General features: G+C 42.8%; 1 long non-coding RNA gene across 1 annotated transcript in view; it reads right to left on the bottom strand.

The window, feature by feature from the left end:
• LOC120399436 overlaps positions 1 to 19,107 on the bottom strand; it is a 38,659-nt gene extending 19,552 nt beyond the window's left edge. The window contains exon 1 of the long non-coding RNA XR_005595157.1: positions 19,079 to 19,107. This is a non-coding gene — a long non-coding RNA (uncharacterized LOC120399436). The remainder of the gene's footprint in view (positions 1 to 19,078) is intronic.
• Positions 19,108 to 20,322: the final 1,215 nt, after the last annotated feature.

Here is a 20,322-nt window from a genome sequence, read left to right as displayed (position 1 = left end):
ATCTCTCAGTGAAGTCTTGGATTGAACAGCAATGGAAATAGTTATTCTGTAAGAAGTGACTTCCTCCAGAGCCACTTTAAGAGAACCGTAGGCCCAGCTCTATGAATTTGCCACTTGAATGTCATGTAGGGGGTTAAAGGTGGTACTAGCGACCCAGAGCGCCAGTCTTGGCCAAAGCGTGTTTCTAGGCAGGGGTAGGTTGTGACACTGGGCTCGGTGGGGGAGCTTCGGGATAGGCCCAGGCAGCACTTCCCAAGGGACTGGAGACAGGACTCTGGCCCCACACTAGCCACTGACACCAAACCATGCGTTTGGTTTAGCAGACAGGGAAGGGACATGATAAAGGGACATTTGCCTACTGGACAGTCACACTGGTGGGTGGGGAACTGGGTTAATGGAATACTGACAAAGTTATTGTGGGGGAGTGTTTTACTTACTCACCTGCTGCTGTGTTTTCCCAAGCTGGTGCTGTGGTTCCTTTCCCCCTAAAGTTTTCCTTCTTTTATACACAGCCTCAGTGCTCCCAAGCAGGAAGTATTGCCTACTAGGGGCACCCAGGGAAGGTAGTTTAGTGTTCCCAGAAATTGTGTGTGTGTGGGGGGGGGGAGAATTAAGCTGGTGGAGTTTGTTTTAAGAGGGACCCCTGTCTATTTGAACCCAGCCCTTGTTATTCTTAAGAATATCTGGTAGCAGGGTAACATATTCAGGAGATGGGCTTCTGCCTGTGAGAGCTGAGGACTCCAACTTTGTAAAGAGTGAATTCTGGAAATGCTATTACTCAGCTAATTTCACAAGGACCTATATCAGCTTCCATCTTCAGGGGCAGAGCTCAAATCATCCTTGAACCAGGCCCTGTCCCAGTGTCAGTCTATGTCCACAGATGACATTGGATGACATGAAATGCCTGTCTTCCACGTGCGTACGAGCACAGACTGGAAACAATCCATGCCCCACAAATCCAGTATGTGAAAGCAGATTGACTCCAGAGCAACTTTATGGAAATCAGCGTAGCTATTCCTCAGTCATGCTGGTGTAAATGAGAGCAGAACCTGGCACCTGGTCTTATGTGTTTAGCGCACAATGATGCTACATAAATAATACAACATAATAATATAGCTCCCAATAGGCACTTACCATTGCTTTATTAGGTATCTTGTCAGTGCTCCAGTTGGCACCGAGGTGACCTGAAGTTATGCAGCAATTGCCCAGAACGAGACAGTCTATAATTCAGTTACAGAATAAGTGGCCCCTAACAAGGCATATGGTTATAAAGAGCCAGTTCTGTTCAGTTACAGTGAAGTAAATCTGGAGTAATTCCACTGAAGACAATAGTTTTAACCCCGATTTACACCAGCAAGGCAAAGAACAAAATCCCACCCTTAGAAAGAAGTCTGAATTAAAACCACCATGTTGAGAAGAGTGCTCTTTGGAAGCCTCCCACTCTTCCTACCTGTCCGCTGTCCCTCCCTCTCCTCCTTTCTTTTCTCTGTTCATCTACCACGCTAAATAAGTACCTTGGCAAAGGCCCATGTGACAGTTAATGGTCATATTTTCTGGCTTTGTTGTGAAGGCCTGAACTATAACAGCGTTGGTTTTAATCTCTGCTTATTAATAAACTATGGTCTTCTAGAAACAAACCCTGCAGTGATCTTGAATTTGTGTTTGCGCAGATCAAATGTACTGCTTCCTTTCATTCTGATCAGGACAATTACTTCCTGCTAACGTTATCTGAAAGAGGAGGAGGAGAAGGAAAGGAGATGCTTAGGGACTTTAGCAGATGACACACTGGATGTTGTCACCAGAGCACAAGTGAAGTTCGCAAGAAGGCATCACTTCTTTTTATGGTGTAGAACAATATCATGATGGTGAATCCACAGCAACTTTGTGCGAGAGCATAGGAAGCATTATTCTTTGATGTAGCATTAGCTTGTGGTCTATAATGTAATTAGAGGTGTGACTGCAGCATGCGTAGTATATACACACACAACACATCCCCCTAGCACAAGTATAAATAGCAGTGTAGATGGTGAGGCACAGATTACACAAGTAGAGACACACCAGAACCTTAGGCTATGTACCCTGGCCTACACTGCTCTCTACCCACCCAAGCTAGTGCCTTCCTTGTCTACGCTGCTATTTGTCCTGCTGCGTTCCTGCTACCAGAGTCTTTCCCCACCACAGGGAAAGGCTCCAGCAGTGGTGAAAGGCTCAGGCAGTGGGGAGGCACCAGGAAAAGGCTCTGGCAGAGAGGATGCAGTGAGGAAAGGCTTCGGCAGCTCTCTGCTACCTGCTGTCTCCCTCCACCCACTAGTGCCTTTCACTTCCGTGTGTAGTTACATACCGCAGCCTGCTTTTCACTGCAGCGTATAGCTACATATATCCTACACGCCACCGCCAGTACTGTGGGGTGTGGATGTAGATTTAGACACACCCCACCTAGCTGTGCAAGCCTGCCCAGGATCCTGGGCACATATCCAGGCAGCAAGCCTGCAAAGCTTCACTGCTATTGTTATTCAAGCTACCTAAAGCAAAGCCAGCTCAGGTATGTCTACACATGCTGCAGTCATACCTGTGACACAGTGCAGCCAAATCCTTGGATGAGCAGGAAGTGTCACTGTTTCAAGCTGCTATGGTCAGTGCACAATGTGTCCCAACTAGGGCTGTCGATTAATCACAGTTAACTCACGCGATTAACTAAAAAAATATTAATTGCAATTAAAAAAATTAATTGTGATTAATCACACTGTTAAACAATAGAATACCAATTGAAATTTATTAAATGTTTTTGGATGTTTTTCTACATTTTCAAATATATTGATTTCTATTACAACACAGAATACAAAGTGTACAGTGCTCACTTTATATTATTAGTTTTGATTACAAATATTTGCACTGTAAAAACGATAAACAAAAGAAACAGTATTTTTCAATTCACCTCATACAAGTACTGTAGAGCAATCGCTTTATTGTGTAAGTGCAACTAACAAATGTAGATTTTTTTTTGTTACATAACTACACACAAAAAGAAAACAATGTAAAACTTTAGATCCTACAAGTCCATTCAGTCCTACTTCTTGGTCAGCCAATGGCTATGAAACAAGTTTGTTTACATTTATGGGAGATATTGCTGCCTGCTTTTTATTTACAATGTTACCTGAAAGTGAGAACAGGCATTTGCATGGTACTTTTGTAGCTGGCATTGCAAGATATTTACGTGCCAGATATGCTAAACATTTGTATGCCCCTTCATGCTTCGGCCACCGTTCCAGAGGACATGCTTCCATGCTGATGATACTCATTAAAAAAAATGTGTTAATTAAATTTGTGACTGAACTCCTTGGGAGAGAATTGTATGTCTCCTGTTCTGTTTTACCTGCATTCTGCCATATATTTCATGTTATAGCAGTCTTGGATGATGACCCTGCACATGTTCATTTTAAGAACACTTTCACAGCAGATTTGACAAAACTCAAAGAAGGTACCAATATGAGATTTCTAAGAATAGTTACAGCACTCGACCCAAGGTTTAAGAATCTGAAGTGCCTTCCAAAATCTGAGAGGGACGAGGTGTGGAGCATGCTTTCAGAAGTCTTAAACGTGCAACACTGATGCAGAAACTACAGAACCCAAACCACCAAAAAAGAAAATCAACCTTGTGCTGGTGGCATCTGACTCAGATGATGAAAATGAACATGCGTCGGTCTGTTCTGCTTGGATCGTTATCAAGCAGAACCCATCATCAGCATCGATGCATGTCCTCTGGAATGGTGGTTGAATCATGACGGGACGTATGAATCTTTAGCGCATCTGGCATGTAAATATCTTGTGACACCGCCTACAACAATGCCATGCAAATGCCTGTTCTCACTTTTAGGTGACATTGTAAACAAGAAGCGGGCAGCATTATCTCCTGCAGATTGTGATCACATTGTTTGTCTGAGCGATTAGCTGAAGTAGGACTGAGTGGACTTGTAGGCTCCAAAGTTTTACATTGTTTTATTTTTGAATGCAGTTTTTTTTGTACACAATTCTACATTTGTAAGTTCAACTTTCATTATAAAGAGATTGCACTACAGTACTTGTATTAAGTGAATTGAAAAATAACATCCAAAATATTTAAATACATAATATTCTGTTATTGTTTAACAGCACGATTAATCACGGGATTAATCATGATTAACTTTTTTATTCACTTGACAGCCCTAGTCCCAACAGATTTAACTTCATGCTTGAGTCTCCAAGAAGCTAGACACCATATGCACTGATTTAGGCTCTGATCCAGCAAAGCACATGCTTAAACTTTTAACTTGAATTCAGTGGGATTGTTCACATACTTAAAGTTAAGCACATGCTTAAGAGCTTTCCTGCGCGGCGGTCTTTCTTTTTATGAATATCCCCAAGTCAATGGAGCTGCAGAGGGAGTAAATCAGCACAGAATTTGGCCCACAATTTTCCCATTCTTTGATGTTGGACACCAAACTGTTGGTAGAATTGGCTGAAAGCATTAAAAGGACAACTCTGTGTGTCAGTGCTGTCTGGAGGCATTTTCTGGGTGAGTATCATAATACTTTGCACGCGTATGGTCCCTTTCATTCAAATCAAATTAAATTAAATTAAATTCAAATTAAACCTTACATTGATGAATGAAGTGGAAGGTAGAACGTGGTTAGGGTGCTGGCCTGGACACTGGAAACCCATCCAAAAGCTGCCTTGGGAAAGTCTCTTAGGAAACTAAGATACACAGTGAGACTAGCTGTAAAACAGGCGTTATGAGGATAACTACCTTAAAGCTTGTAGGCACTCTGGTACTATGGCTAGGGGGGCCATTAAAAGTACCTAGCTCAAAGTACTTTAGAGAGGCACAGAAAGGAGAAGTGACTTGCTTAAGGTCTCCCGACAGGTCAGTAGCAGAGCTAGAAATGGAACTCTGGAATCCTGATTCTGAGCTCCCTGCTCTAGCCACGCAGACGCCTTCCTCCTTTAATTGCACAGCTGCAATTACATTCACCTATAGAACAGACACTTGCCTATACTTCCATTTTAAAAACACCAGCAGGTTTATGCTGGTGATCTCTGTGATTTCCCTAAACTCCTCTTTCTTTCCATAGAGCCTTTGTGTGAGGCATATTTAGCTTTCTATCTTCTCTTGCTTGATACAATGAGTCACTATTCACACAATGCTAAATTAAGCCGCTAATTGAATATGTGATTTTTATTAAGCTCTAGACATGCAGTGCGGTAAATTACGTGCTTGTATTGTTCCTTAACTTTTCATTCTGCCCATACCCAACTGACTGAACTGAAAACAAGCCTACACTTGCCAGGTAAGGAGCACAACTCTCTTTGGAGTTTGTGGTTTTTGCATAACTACAAATCCATAGATAAGTAAGAAAAGATGGGAAAGTAATTTGTTTGCTGCTTATGATTCATTTGGCTACCGTGAAATAGCAGAATTTTAAAAGGAGTCACCATGAGCCAGATTCTACTACTGCATAGTAACCTTAGATGGCAAGTAGCTCCCTTGAAGTCAAGGGTCTACTTAGACATGTACTGTCTTATTCACATGTGTGTTGGGCAAAAAAGAGGTAGGGTGTGGGTGGAGAATGAGCATGTTTTAGGACACCTGGCTTAAGTGAGATCCTCATCATGCGAACAAGATGATTAGCTCACCACTCTCTCGCCAACTTTAGGCAGGAGTAACATGGCAGCTTTGCAGCAGTGCTCTCATTAATAATGGGTCAGATCCCTCTGCCATCCCTATGCTACTCATTACTTTGTATCTTGTGCTCGTCACCAACGCACTACAAACATGCACCACACAGGATCAAACCCCACATGTAGGTTTAACGTGTTAGAGCTGGATTCTTCCATTCTTACTTAGATTAAATAATATTCTGTGCTGCAAGTAGCCCAGTTTAAATCAATGTAGTATGCACTGTTCAGCAGCCATCTTGTTCTCAGAGTGGCTGTGGCCTGTTACTGAGGAGGCACACAATGTGCTCTCTCCTGGTAACCTTACTTTTCTTCTTTCTGTTGCCATTATTATAACCAAGAAGTCATTTTAGATGGAGAATATATGTTTTGGTTTTGGGGTTTAGGGAAACAGCTGATAAAAGCTACAATAGCAGCATAGATTCCCGTTACAGCCCAACAAGGACGGTGGAATGAGAATGAAAAGATAGCAATAGGGAAATAATTGATATTTTTATTCTATGAATACAGAGTTAAAAATCAAATATGTCTGACATAGGATCAGCAAGTTCAGCGTATACATTTTTATACAAATAGGCCTGTGGTGATAAGAGACATAATGTTTGTCAAAACTAAGCTTGTGTTTCTCAGACAAATGCTCTTTTATAGTGTGGACGTGTACTATTTTCTTATTGCTTCTAAATTGGTTCCTTGATTTGTTTCTTTGTCTGCTCCCCAAACTATCCTGATTAGGAGAGATTCTTGCACTCACTGTTTGATTAAATAATGAATACATTTCTGTTTGATTTGCAGTTGCTTACTTAATTAAATTTCTGTTCAGTGCCCCAATTTTCATTATAATTTCAATTTTGCATTTAATCACTGTGTTGTTCTTTGCTGCCACCTTTCTAATAGAGGTCTGGTCTCCCATCAGTGTGCCTACAGAACTCTAATGGGAGTTATATGCTCATACCAAGAGGAGAAAAGGTTCCAATCTGCAGTCATTTTAGATAGTAACTAGTGCGGGGCAAAACTAAATCAGGTTCAGAGTTTTAGTTTGCAGAAGCATCCACACATTTCTGTGCTCTTCTGAAATTGGGCTGGCAATGCAATGCAAACAGACTGCGATACTCATAATTTAAGGGCAGAAAGGACCATTATGATAATCTGCTGCAGGAGTGTCAAACTCATTTGGAGGAAAGGGTTGAATGGTGTTTAATTATGTCTGTGGGCCAGGCTATAAATTCATACTCCCTGAAGTGCACTGCTGTCAGAAGGAAGTCTGCATAGTGATCAGTGGAAGAATATGGCTTGTATGTAACTAAATCCTGGGTTATGTGTTCAGTGCCTCATTGTTGGATTCATCAGTCAGTGAGGAAGTCCGCTTCCCTTTTGGATACTGTGATTTTGTTCCCTTTTTCTCTTCCTTCCCGACCTCCCTTTTTCTGTTTCTCTCCCTGATCCCTCTCTTTGCAAATCTCTTTTGTTCTTTACTCGGTTTTTCCTTCCTTTCAGCAGCTCCCAATTTCCAACCCACTAGATTTCCCTCCCTCCCCTTATCTTATTGCATCCACTAAAATGAGCAGCGATTAAATGGTGAGTATTGACCCTGACGTGTCATCATTGGGCTTTACGATTGATACTCCAACCTGTTCAATAGGGGAGTTTACACACCTGATTCATTATTGCAGACTGGCTCCAGACTCTGACAGACACTGTATCAGTTCAAAATGGGAGGGTTCTCATGGCTAGGAGGGCTAGAGACTTTCATTTTAAAAAGTAAGCTTAGATTCTGAAGAATCTGAATGCCACATGGACCACAAATACATTTTGTTAGCCACATGCCTGACACCCCTGATCTAGTCTGACATACTGCATAGAACTTCACCCAGTCATCCCTAGTGCCAGTCACAGCAAAAATGCAGTGGGAAGAGCCTCTCATAGTAGCAGTGATACCTCATTCTCCTTCCAAATTTAGGAGGTGAAGCAGTGTATGACTATGAAGGATGAGCATGTGGTTAAGGCACCAGACTGCGACTTAGGAAATCTGTGTTTGGTTCCTGGCATTGCCTCAGATTTCCTTTGTTGACCATGGCTGACTCACTGACCATTTGCCCTTTTGTACGGGTGGGAGTATTTTCCTTAAAACACAGGTGCTGTCAGAATAAATATCTGACTCACTCAGCTACTTGGTGATGGGGGCCATCAAAGCATCTAGATGGATTTTTTTTCATTAAGCACTGGTAACGCGCTCAGCTCTGTACAAGGTACAACACAAGACAGTCCTTTCTGCAGAGGTTACAGTCTGAATAAGACAGGCACAGAGTACAAAGTAGGGAGCCCAGAGGAGAGAATGACTGAGGTTTTGAATTAAGTTTCTGGGCTAGATCCTCAGGCTGGGGTAGATCTGTGGAAGCCCAGTTGAAATCAGGGGAGCTATACCAACTACCAGCAGCTTGGATACTTGAGGGGGAAATTTAGGAACATGAGGTAACCAGAACATCTGCTTTCATGCATTTCCTTGACAGAGGGCTAAACCTTTCCAAATAAAGATGTTTCGCTTGAAAACTCCAGTCTGAAGACTGCCTTTGCTTTCATAACTGGGATTCCTAATCCAGCATGTGACACTAACAGTGTCCGCTAAAGACTTCCACAAAGTTGTATTGATGAATCCTCTAGAGTTAAGGACTATTTGTGCCCCCCACCTAAGAACATAGGAGTGATTCTGATCACTCATTGGGTCCGAAGTGTAAACACTAGAGGACTTAGCTGGGTGTGCCATGCTGGAGGGCTGAGGCTAGCTTGCGTTTAGAGAATTGCTTTCAAGAAGTAGAAGATCTAGAATGAAATGGTGATGGAAAGTGATTGCTCAAAACAAAATTTCATGCATCATATGGTCCAAAAGAACTACCTCTCGCAACTGGACAGGGTCACAGCAGCACTGACTGCGTATTGCCGCCACTGAAGCAGTCTCAGGGCTATATTTTCAAAAGTCACAGACTGTAAATTGTGCCTGTACAATATGGATGCGTTGGTATAATACACTGGCCTAGTGCACATGATCGTGTCTTGCACTAGTAGTCTGGCAGCTGCTGGGCCAGCTATGACTGTTGCACAGCTAAAGAATTTGTCCTTTAGCTCAAGTGGTAGAGGCCTGAATTTTTGGTGCTGAAGGTTCCCAGGTTCAATCACTTATTGTCTGTACAGGTACTTGGCCACAGTTCATTACACACGTACAAAGATAGCGTTGAATACAACACACAAATGTATACGAGTACCTTTTCTGCATCTGATGAAGTGGGGTTTAGCCCAGGAAAGCTTATGCCCAAATAAATTTGTTAGTCTCTAAGGTGCCACAAGGACTCCTCGTTCTTTTTTCTTCATATGTTATTCTAATCTCAGAGACCGTACATACACCTCTATCCCGATATAACATGACCTGATATAACACAAATTCGGGTATAACGTGGTAAAGCAGCGCTCCGGGGGAGTGGGGGCTGCGTGCTCCGGCGGATCAAAGCAAGTTCCATATAATGCGGTTTCACCTATAATGCGGTAAGATTTTTCGGCTCCCGAGGACAGCGTTATATCGGGGTAGAGGTGTACAAGCATTATGGCTATCAAAAAAATCACACACACAAGCAGCATGTAGGAGAGAAGCCAGGATTTTTTTCTGCAAACACACCTGTACCACTTGAACTATACCAGGGTATTAGCTTCTTGTCTCTGTGGGCTGCCACCCATACAGGGTAACACCTATGTCTGAGGCACTAAAGCAGGTCTGACATTCCATCCCATAGAGGGCAGCGGTACACGCTACAGCATGCACGCTGAACAGGCATAACTGAGACTCTGATTTGACACTTTAGCTTTTGCTGTACAGGAAAGGTCATGGGGAACTGGATTCAAAAGATCCTCAGGCAACTAAGGCATGAGATAAAACTCTGGTTGGGATTTTGTTAAAACTGCTTCTATATGTCTGATTCCTGAAATCATCTGTGAAAGGGAAACCGAGCTGATGATGTAATTTTGTTTCTTCCCCTGGTGCTCAGCAACATGCCTGCCCCTGCTGGTTTTAATTACGCAGCGAATCCCTGCCTTGTCCCCAAAATCAGAACTCACATTCAATCAGGATAGACTTGCCCCAGTCTGATAGAGGCAGATGTGTATCATTTCAGCACTCTTCCAGACTGATCAGCAGGATTCCCTGGGGAAGATCTTTTTTACTTTGTATTTATCATAATCCAAAGTGCTTGCAGCTTTTCACCTTTAATTTACCTCTTCTTGATACAATTAATAATTCAGATTTTTAGTAGAAGCATCCATTTAAGTCATTTTATGCTATCACTGAGTGAGTGTGTGTATCTTGTAGGTACAAAAAGTATGGCAAAGTTTAAAGTTATAGAACAAAACAGTCACATATCTAGTACAAGCAAACTCTCAATCACGTTCAATTGGTACATTTATTTTGGGCCACATTCTGCTACACATAGATAAAAGAAATCTTAAGGCCAGAAGGAACCATTATGATCACTTAGTCTGACCTTCTGTGAAACATAGGCCAAAGAATCTCACCCATGTAGAAGATACCATACACTGAAAGTAGGCTAGTAATTTCAATCATCCCTGATTCTCAGATGCAAGGCACTGCTCATCGGAGTAGTTCCATTCAATGAGAGTATCTGAGTAACTGCTCACCTAGTAGTTTTAGAGTCATAATCTGGTCCATTGAAATTAGTGAGACTACTTGAGAAATAAAGTAATTCTTAATGTGAGTAAAGGTAGCAGAATGTGGTACTTTATTAATACATGCATTGTACAGCATATGAAATGTTTGGAATAGCCACACAGCCAGTTCCCTCTACCATATCAGTGTAGGATCCTGCTGTACCACAGTTAAGTCTACCTCCAGAAGGAAGCTGACAGCAATATAACAATTTCTAATAGATGGGTCAAGAAACTGGGGCATGAGGCCTGTATGTTTAGTATATTGTCAATGATGAACTCTAGGTGAATTTAGAGGATAAAACCCAAATGCCATTTTGGGGGAGGGGCTGGCGGGAGGTGCTCTATGCAAAAATACCTATGTAAATAGTGTTCGAAAGTTGTGTGTGACTGAGGAGCACTGAAATGTCTTTAAAAAGATGTGGCCCAACTTCACACAGGATGGTTTGAGAAGAATGAAAACAGAGACTAGCACACTGCTGAATTTTAATCCCATAGACACTCATTACATTTTCTCTGGTAACACAACCTTTTGCAGGCTAACAATTTTCTTTTGCATACCAAAGCAAATGTAATCATTCAGCTACGCACGACATATGGTATATTTTTCAGTTTTGGATGCCAGTGCATGAACTGATATGCATTAGGCTCACAAACTCAATTGTGTCTTACTTGTCTGCTTGAGGAATTCATCTGCTAGAATAGTGAAGAGGTGGAGAAGAGCAGCAGCTTATGTTTGTTGATCTTGCATGGGTTTTTCTGGTGCTTTACTACTAGAGCTTTAAATCATGTTTCAACAGAAAATATTGGGTGTTTAAGGTTGTCCACTTGCTAGGGTGTAGATAAAGTCTGGGAAGTACCATTACTGAAATTAGGGCTTCTGGTCTCAATACGTGAGGTGAATGTGGCAAGATGGTTTGCACTTAACAGATTTAGGCCCAAATCTTGCAAACGCTTATGTACTTAACTTTACTCATGTGAGTAGCTCAGCTGAATGCAATGGACTTGAATTGGGAACCTTCCACATCCCAAATAAGTACTTTAACCTCTGAGCTAAATGTGATCAGGGAGGTCTTCTTCCTCCTCCAAAATGTATTCAGTGTGCGGTGCAAAGTCATTGTTCCTGTACTTCCAGTCTGTGACGTGGTGGACTAGGCCCGGAGGCCCCTTGCTGGAGGCCTCATGACTGTGCCACACCCCACCCCAGAAAAGGGCACCTGAGAGGGTCCTCCAACCTGCCTAGAGTGGCTACATGGGACGCAGCCAATCCAGAAAGAGGATGCATGGAGCAGCCCATCAGGGCCCATCAGACTCATATAAAAGGAGGTGCAGGGTCAGAATGAGTGCAGTCTGCTGGCAGGGTCTAGGGGAACAACTGGTGCTCCTGGCTGGCTGCAGAGACTGAAAGGACCAAGGCAGGTAGTTGGTGACAGGGACTGGGAGTGAGGGGTAAGGAAGGTACTCCTGGCTGGTTGCTGGGACTTGACAAAGATAAGGGCCATGGGGAAGTGGCCCAGGGAAATACAGTTAGTTAAAGGGACATTTCATGTGGTTGCCACTTAGAGGGTCCCTAGGTTGGGGCCTGGATTAGTGGGTGGGCCCGGGTCCCCTCCCACTCATAGCCACTGGGGAAGTGGCTGTGTCCTGAGAGAAGGGAGTTTAGACACATCCAGGGAAGGGACTGTAAATGGAACTGTTACCCTCCTGGAAGAGAGCCGAACTGAGACTGACCCAGCTGGAGAGCCGGGGTCAGAGGACTAAAGGGCAGACAACGAGCTTCCAGGGAGGAAGCCCTGGGGGACTGCTCCACCCCAGAGCAGGAACCTTCATATGTAAGCTGGCCACCAGGCTACTGAGATAGGCCCTGTTGGTCAGATTAAGGACTGAGCCCGCGGAGGGCTACAACAATGTGTCAGTGGAGGGGTACTGTGATGGGCCCCATTGGACTATTGAAGGACTGAGCCCAGGAAGAGCTGCAGGACATTACTGAGGGCTTTGAGATAGGCCTGCTTAGACAGTAACCTGGAAGGGGTTTGTTTCACACATGGACTGTGTGTGACTTGGCCGGCGGGCTGAGTCACTGAAGACCCAGCTGACAGGGAGCACCATGAACGGAGGAAATTAAGAAAACTGCAGGTATGCACACACTCAACCAGGGGATTCTCCTGAGAGGTGGGTGCCACCCCATTACATAGTCCCAATGGAATTGCAAGATTTGGCGCATGCTTGACAGGAAGGAACCGGAATTTAACACCACCTTTCCATATCTCCTCTATAGCTATCTTAAAATACTAGCCTCAACAAACTTCTAATCAGTATCTCTAAGGGGAATGAAGGAGCTGGTACTACCACATGTTTTTCTAAGGAAAAACACTGTTGAAATCATAACGTTGGGTTTTCCGCCCTACAGTTCATGACACGTCAGGACAACAGAGGTCTAAGAAGCACTGTGTCTTTATTCTTTTGAAAATGTGTGTGTGCTGGTTTTGCACATGCAAAGCCTTTTCACTCCCCCCACCAGTGCACCCACACAAGCGGCACCTTTCATTTAGGCTGAGATGAAGCTTGGCTGACACCAACTGTGAGTTTCAGCTCACAGAGCGGCTATCTCACTGCAAAGCTGGGGTATATCCCTTCCCCCCCCAAAGCATGAAAATGTGGGCCCAATTCACCATTATCCTGCACCGTGTGTTGTTATCTACACCAGTGCAAAGTGGGTGTGTACAATTCTGCAAGTTCAGAATGGCAGCACTCACTTTGCATGGAGCAAGGAGCAGGAGGATGGTCCGTTGGGGCCTCCAGCTGTATCTGCAACTAAATCAGAATTCTGTTCCTATGCATGCTGACAATAGCACCCCACACCTCCCCCTTTACATGGAGATGAATGACTACACAGGGTGTAAGAATGTGCAGTAGTAGGCTTACTGCTTATGTTGTGTTTCTCTGGTGTAAATTTGTGTAGCTGCATTCAATTAAGGAGCCAAGCTGATTTGCACCAGCTGAGATTTTTGGCTCCTGTGCTGTATGTACTCTGTATTATTGCACATCTTAATCCAGTTTCTTATCACATGGCCTTGTGGGAACAGGCCTATAATTTCAACCCGTATGTGTTTTAATTGCCTTCTGGCTTTCCATGCCATTTGGCAAATGTACAAAAGGAGGATGTAAGAGCTTTTATGGGAGTAAAATTCTATAATGAATCATTTATATATTTTAAAAAAAGACAGACCACTGTATTAATGGGGATTAGAAAGTTGCTTTTGTCCATGGATTGTTTTTATCATTAACTTATTACTAGGCATCTCAGCAATGACTGAAAATCCCTTTCTCTCCATGAATTCTCTCCCGCACTAAGAGATGGCTTTTCTTGCTAATAGTTATATCTGCATTGGGAGCTATAATAGTTGGAAAATGTAAAAGCAACAAAGAGTCCTGTGGCACCTTATAGACTAACAGACGTATTGGAGCATGAGCTTTCGTGGGTGAATACCCACTTCGTCAGATGCATGGGGAAATAGATTTTACAATGATGGTTTCACTCCTTTTTTCAGTTGTAGCTTTTACACAATAACTCTAAAGTCTTAAAGGACAGTGTCAGCTCCATTAGGGAAAAGCCTGAACATCGTCTCGTCTCCCACTGATACCCTAGAGACGTAAGGCCAAACTTCCTGCCCAGTTCTTTGTCACCAGTGAGTGGCACATAGAGGCTATAGTCTGCCCAGATGAGAATTCCCTTAAGAATGTGAGTAGGAAAGGGTTGTCAGTTGGCACATATCTGGGCCTCTGAGCAAACTCTTCCCCTCCCATCCCAGTACAGGGGCATGTTGGGGAGGGATGGCACCAATGCACAGCTGCCATATACCCCTTCAGGCATGACAGCCAGCTGCCATAATGTACATCAGGGCCAGGGCCCTTTGGCTTCCTGACAGTCCTTCCTCAGCCCCTCATGCTGAGCAGATCTCAGTGCAGGAGAGAATCCAGCTCCTGGGTAATAGCCAACGTGTGTGATGGAGACTTAATTCAGCTAAATCGGCTATACATTTCATGGCTGAATGGATTCCCTCCCTCTCTTTAGAAAAAAATTGCTCAGTATCGTTTAAAACAAGAAAAACTGGTCCCTGCAGCGCAGCATAAATGAAGCAAACATACCACTTAGTATAGGTCCTACATAAAAACAGTGTCATGCTGTCGATGCACGCTTTTGTGTTTTGTTTATTTGTATGAATTGTTACTAAGGATGTTGTCTTTTAACCATATTCTCTGGAAGTATCATTTAAAAACTAATTTTGGAATGAAGGCCACATTGCCCTTTAAAATACACAACTTGTAAAGCATGTTCCATTTCAGGCTACCAGACTTAGCTTGGAATAGTTGTTTTAAATTCCAAGATGAGGCTACGGTTGCTACATTTGACCTACATATACTTTAACTTCATTATAATCTCCGTGCAGTTGAAAACCATGAATAAACAGAGCTTTGCAAACCCTGCGGTGTTTGACTCGGCATGATGTTCCTACACTGAACCTTGGAGTTTGGTTCACAGGGCCTGCAGAAGCTGATTTGCTTTAACAGTGGCTGAAAGGTTGGAGTTCAATGAATTCCAGCTTCCAAGGGGAAGGATCCCCCTCTCCAGGATTCCCTTTGCTATACCTTACACCAAACAACCCCCAACCTCCCCTGAACAGGTGTCAGATAAGGGGTAAGCCCCAGAGCTTTCTGGGAGATGGAAACAGGTTTAATAGTTGGCAGTTTTGGCAGTGAGTGTTATTTGTGTTGATGCCTTGTGCATACTGAGCAGCATGTTTTGGAAAAGAGTCGAGGGGATATTTTCAGCATGACGTGCTGTTAAGCACAAACTCCTTTTAACAGTGCCCAGCTCTGGGCACATGCACGCACCGCAAACATATCCTGGTACTGGTTTTTTTTTACAATATATACATTTGCTTGCTAATTATATTGCAACAAATACATCGCGCTTCACAAGACTGGAGCTCTGAGCTATTCTGGAACTTTAAAAGTCACAGGCTTCAAATATTTTTCTGACTTGTCTCATCTAATTGATCTGAAGACGTGGAACAGATTGGTCTCTGGGTTAGTTCCCTTAGGGAAAGGTGGAAGGGGCTGGGGCAAGTCAACAGAGTCTCCACATGTACCCCCCAAATAGGAGAAATCTTGAAAAATTTCAAAACTATAGTTTCAATGGGGGGAGGGATAGCTCAGTGGTTTGAGCATTGGCCTACTAAACCCAGCATTGAGAGTTCAATCCTTGAGGGGGGGCCATTTGGGAAACTGGGGTAAAAATCCAGGGATTGGCCCTGCTTTGGGCAAGAGGTTGGACTAGATGATCTCCTGAGGTCCCTTCTAACCCTTATGTTCTATGAAATGGTTTTAGTGCCAGTATCCAGCCCCCATTGTGGTGGGATCACCTCTTGTTAGGGCTTTGAAGGAAACTCTAATTCTACTGTTAATTATTTAAGTCCTCATAAATCCAGTGTGCACTAAACCAATTCATAACAAGGCTAGCTGGTGTGTTTGGGGCCAAAGTCTTAAACATACCTTTAAAATCTGTTCTGTAACTTACCCCAGCAGCTCTCAAAACCTGTGAAAATTGGGCTGCGGAGAGGTGATGAGATTTGACACCGGCACAAAGACTGTTGCCTTTGCAATTGGCACTAAGTCCAAACGAGCACCGTCATGCAGAACGGACAGACACACAGGCATGTTTAGTAAGACAGTTATGATTGCAATTACATTGATTAAAATCATTATGATACTGCATGAAGTGCCACTAAGTTTCAGATGTGCCACACAAGGTCTTCAGAGTTTGAGAACCACTTATCCAACATGTGCCACCGTCCATTTCGCAAGATTTGGCACTACCTTTTTAACTACAAAAGGTGCATGGACATGAACTGGATAAATAGGTCCAAAAATAAATATGTACTTACATGAGCAAACAGCTACTTAAATACACATTGAATCAGAGAGTCTAAGGCCAGAAAAGACCAGCAGATCAAGTCTGACCTGTGTACCACAGACTTCCAGCACCCTCACACTAAACCCCATTGCATGCACAATTACCTATGTGATGCACATTCCGTTACCTATTTGCATATGCACAACAGTATTTCTTACAGACAACTTTAGTGCCTATTTAAAAAAAAAACACATGAGTAGAAGCTACACTTTATTTGGTGACTTCATCTTCTGCCAATAGATATCAGAAATACCTGGTGTTCCATTATGGCCTGTTGGGAACTCAGCAAGATACACTTCAATCCATTTACATGTTAAATACTCAAATTACAGTTAATCTGTTTTAAGCAACTACTGAAAGGATGGCCCCCCACCCCAAAAATGTCAGCCCTTTAACAGAGATGGCCTCCAAATAAAGATGAAGTAGAACTGTACTTTGTGTATATTTGGGGGATAATTTGAGGTCGTTTTTTAAAGCGGGTTGTGTCTAATAAATGTGGTCTCTTGTACAGGTTTCACTTCAATAAAGGTTTGAACGATAAAGCTATTTTCAATTCATTACCTATGTGGCAGCTACTAGTCTGAGACCCAGTGCGCTCTGGCTACTAAATCTTTTAGGAGTGTTAAAGAAGCTAGAACCCTAGCTGTTCTATCAGTTGTTAATTGCTAAAAAGGCAAATCTCACCCCAAGGTATTTACTCTAGCGTAAAGCTGTTAAATATTTGATTTTATAATGCTGATTAAACAGTCAGTCCGGGAAGGCAAAATGTAATTCAGTATTTGTCAGATTTTTTCCTTAATTTACAAGGATTTTTGATGAGGCCGTGAATTTAAACCTTGAGAGTTTCATGGTCAGCAGACTTGACTTGAACTCATGTTGAAAAATAATTATTTGTTTGAAGGCCAGTTATGCCAATGCCTTGGGGAGTGCAGACTGAGTTGGTTGCTGTCTTGGGACCTAAACAGCGTGATTTAGCCATGATGTTTAATGATGTTGCTACAGTAACCTGACATGGTTACTCCATGGTCTTGATGCTGCTAAATTATTTTTAGGTGTTGGAAATCTATGCTGACTTTACCAAATGCTATTCAACAGGAATATTCAGCCTCTATGGGGCAAATTTAGCTATTTTACACCAATGTAAATCAGATGTAATTTTCCTGACGTGAGTTCAACTTCGTTGTGCATTATGCTTTCAATCCCAAAAGCAGAGATACATTGCTCCAGTACAATTCCTCTTGATTTGCACTGGTGTAACAGCAGAATTTGGCTTTAAGACACACAAAGAAAACTTGTAAACTGTTTGCAGTCAGTTATAATAAAACCTAGCACTGCCATAATCCTTTACAATAATAGCACTCGGTCTCTCGGGGAGCAGAATCTGTTCTGAGCAGCTGTATACCAACTCATCCTGGAAAGAAACAAAGTAAATACTTTGCAAGGCAGCATGTGTGAGGTAGATTTCAAAAAATGGTTCCCAGATTAGCCAAATACATGTTTCCCTCTGTGAACAGGTTCTCCTAATTGCAGAACATCTGCTCTGTAGTTGGAGATCTTTGTTGATTTCAAACTGCATGCTTGCTAATCCTCCTTCCTTGTGAATGTACTGGCAAAGAACACAAGTCCATTAAGATTTGCATTTAATATTTACAAATCCCTATTTATCTCTAAATGCCCTTCCATCTCTTTTTGAGTCCCTCTATCATTTTCTACCTGCCTGCCTCTCTATATATTTCAAGTTGGCATATGATTATGTTTGCAAGAACCTGATGGTGATTTGGGTTTTCTCAAAGCCTCTAAAACACCTTTATTACTTTCAAGTGTTCCACAACACCGTGGGTCTCTTCACTTCAGCCTCTGCTTTTTCCAAGGGAAACTCAGTTAGCTATAACATTTCCAACCAAATGGAAACCTGTACTGTGTGAACTGCATACAGCAATTTGTACCCTTCTCCTGGAACTGTTAGGGGACTGACAACAGTAAAAGTAGACAGGCGTCCAGACCTCATGTTTTATCAACCCCTCAATGAATCTTGAACCTAAAGTGATTGGGGTTCTAGTCTAAATCGCGAGCCAGTGATCTGTGTTTGTTCCATGTTTGGCAAAACAAGTTCTCCTCACTAGACAGAACATTTGGGTTAGCGATATGCTCATCATCATAGGCCCTGATACTGTCATCAAATCCATATGGACTCCCAATGGGAGCAGGAGTTTGCCCGACAGACCACATTGCAAGATTAGGCCCATGGAAAGATCAGCTAGGTGAGAGCCCAGGGGTCAGCCAGTCTGAGTGTATTCATTTTGTCGAAGTACTTTTCTCCAGCATATGTAGCCAGTGAATTCAGACCGGGACAGTGAGTGGTTGAATAGAGAAATTCAATCGCAGAATTCACAGGAATACTCAGCATTTTTGCACATTAGCCTCTTACAGTGTCAAGTACAAAATTTAGCACCCAAGAGGGGTATTTTTAGCAAATACATCCATTTTTAGTGCAAACATGGAGTCTGTGGGCATATATTATTGTAGGCCCAGTTGAAGAGGCTTTGGAAAACATGGCTTGACTGCTCCTGAAAATCCATGGATGGAGCAACCCTGGTGATGTGGCTTCCAAACTGCACACTGGCCAGAGAACTGTGGGAATAGACCACAGAGACTTTGTAGATCTCAAGTCCAGGGAACACCTACCTCAATACACACAGCTTCCTGGTATCCACCCGACGCTGGGCAGTACTTCAGGCTGGAGGTCCATGCTGCCATGGCTCCTCCTACAATGTAAATGTGCTTTGTGATGAAGTCACTGAACAAGGCAAGGGAGTCAGTGCTGCTTCATTCATTTCAGGCTCCTAGAAACATGCATCATAATCATAGTCAAGAGTAGAGCTGGTTGGGAATTTTTTGACTAAATGTTTTTCATTGGAACATGTCAGTTTGTCAGAACGGATCCTAATTCACAGGGGTCAGTTTCAAAAAAGCTTTTTTGGGGGAAGGTTTTTCTAGACCCACAAAGGAACTTCTGATGAGAGAAGCTCACTCCAAAGTAAGCATTAGTTTGGTGGTTAAAGGCCTCACCTGGGAGACCCAGGTTCAGGTCTTTGCTTTGAAGCGGGTAGAACAGGAATTTGAACTAGGTGCTCCCATGTTGCAGCAGATTGTCCTAACCAATGGGTTGGTGACTAATCTGGAATGTGCTTCTGACCAACTTCTAAATGTCTCTGTTTTATGACTATGTGAAATGAGAATAATTTTCAAAATCCCAAGTTTTTTTTGCGGGACTGGAAAACTATTTCCCACCCAGCTCTAGTAAAGAGCACCTGTTTCCCAATTCCCCCAGCCTGTTGGCTCTCCTCTTTGTACAGAGCTAACCTCAGAGGGATGCTACCAAACAGCTGCTCTTCCACTCTCTACTGTCCCCCTACAATTCCATATGCTCTGCCCTGTGCTAGGCACACTGACTCTAGTTTTAGTTAAATTTTCTTTGAAAAAGATGCTCTTGTAAGAGACTCCCTCGTGCAGGCTTTTGTCTCCTCTTAGAATTCATACTGTACTTTGCAGTTTGGGCGAGTTTGCGATATCAGAGACACAAGATTGTGACCTTTAAGTGTGAACAAGTCAGAAGAGGAGATAAGTTATGAGAAAGTTCCTGCATGGAATAATTAAGTGACAAGGTGTTTTGAGGGACAAAATATCTGCAAATATATGGGCTGAAATTCCAGAGTCTATCTCCAAATGTTTCTAAAATTGGATTGAGCTCTAAAGTGACCTTAAATCTGAAAGAGGGGTGATCCCGACATTATGGAATAAAACTGTGTACAATTTTAGCAATCAAACATACAAAAGCCAATAGTGGCTTTCATTAACAAAGCTCTAAGCCAGCAATATACATGTACATAATTTTCAGTTGAGAGGCTCTTTACAAATTTAAATATATA

Source organism: Mauremys reevesii, linkage group 2 (assembly GCF_016161935.1).
Source record: "Mauremys reevesii isolate NIE-2019 linkage group 2, ASM1616193v1, whole genome shotgun sequence".
Classification (NCBI taxonomy): domain Eukaryota; kingdom Metazoa; phylum Chordata; order Testudines; family Geoemydidae; genus Mauremys; species Mauremys reevesii.
The sequence above is the reverse complement of the archived record's forward strand: the minus strand, read 5'-3'. Positions and strand labels throughout refer to the sequence as shown.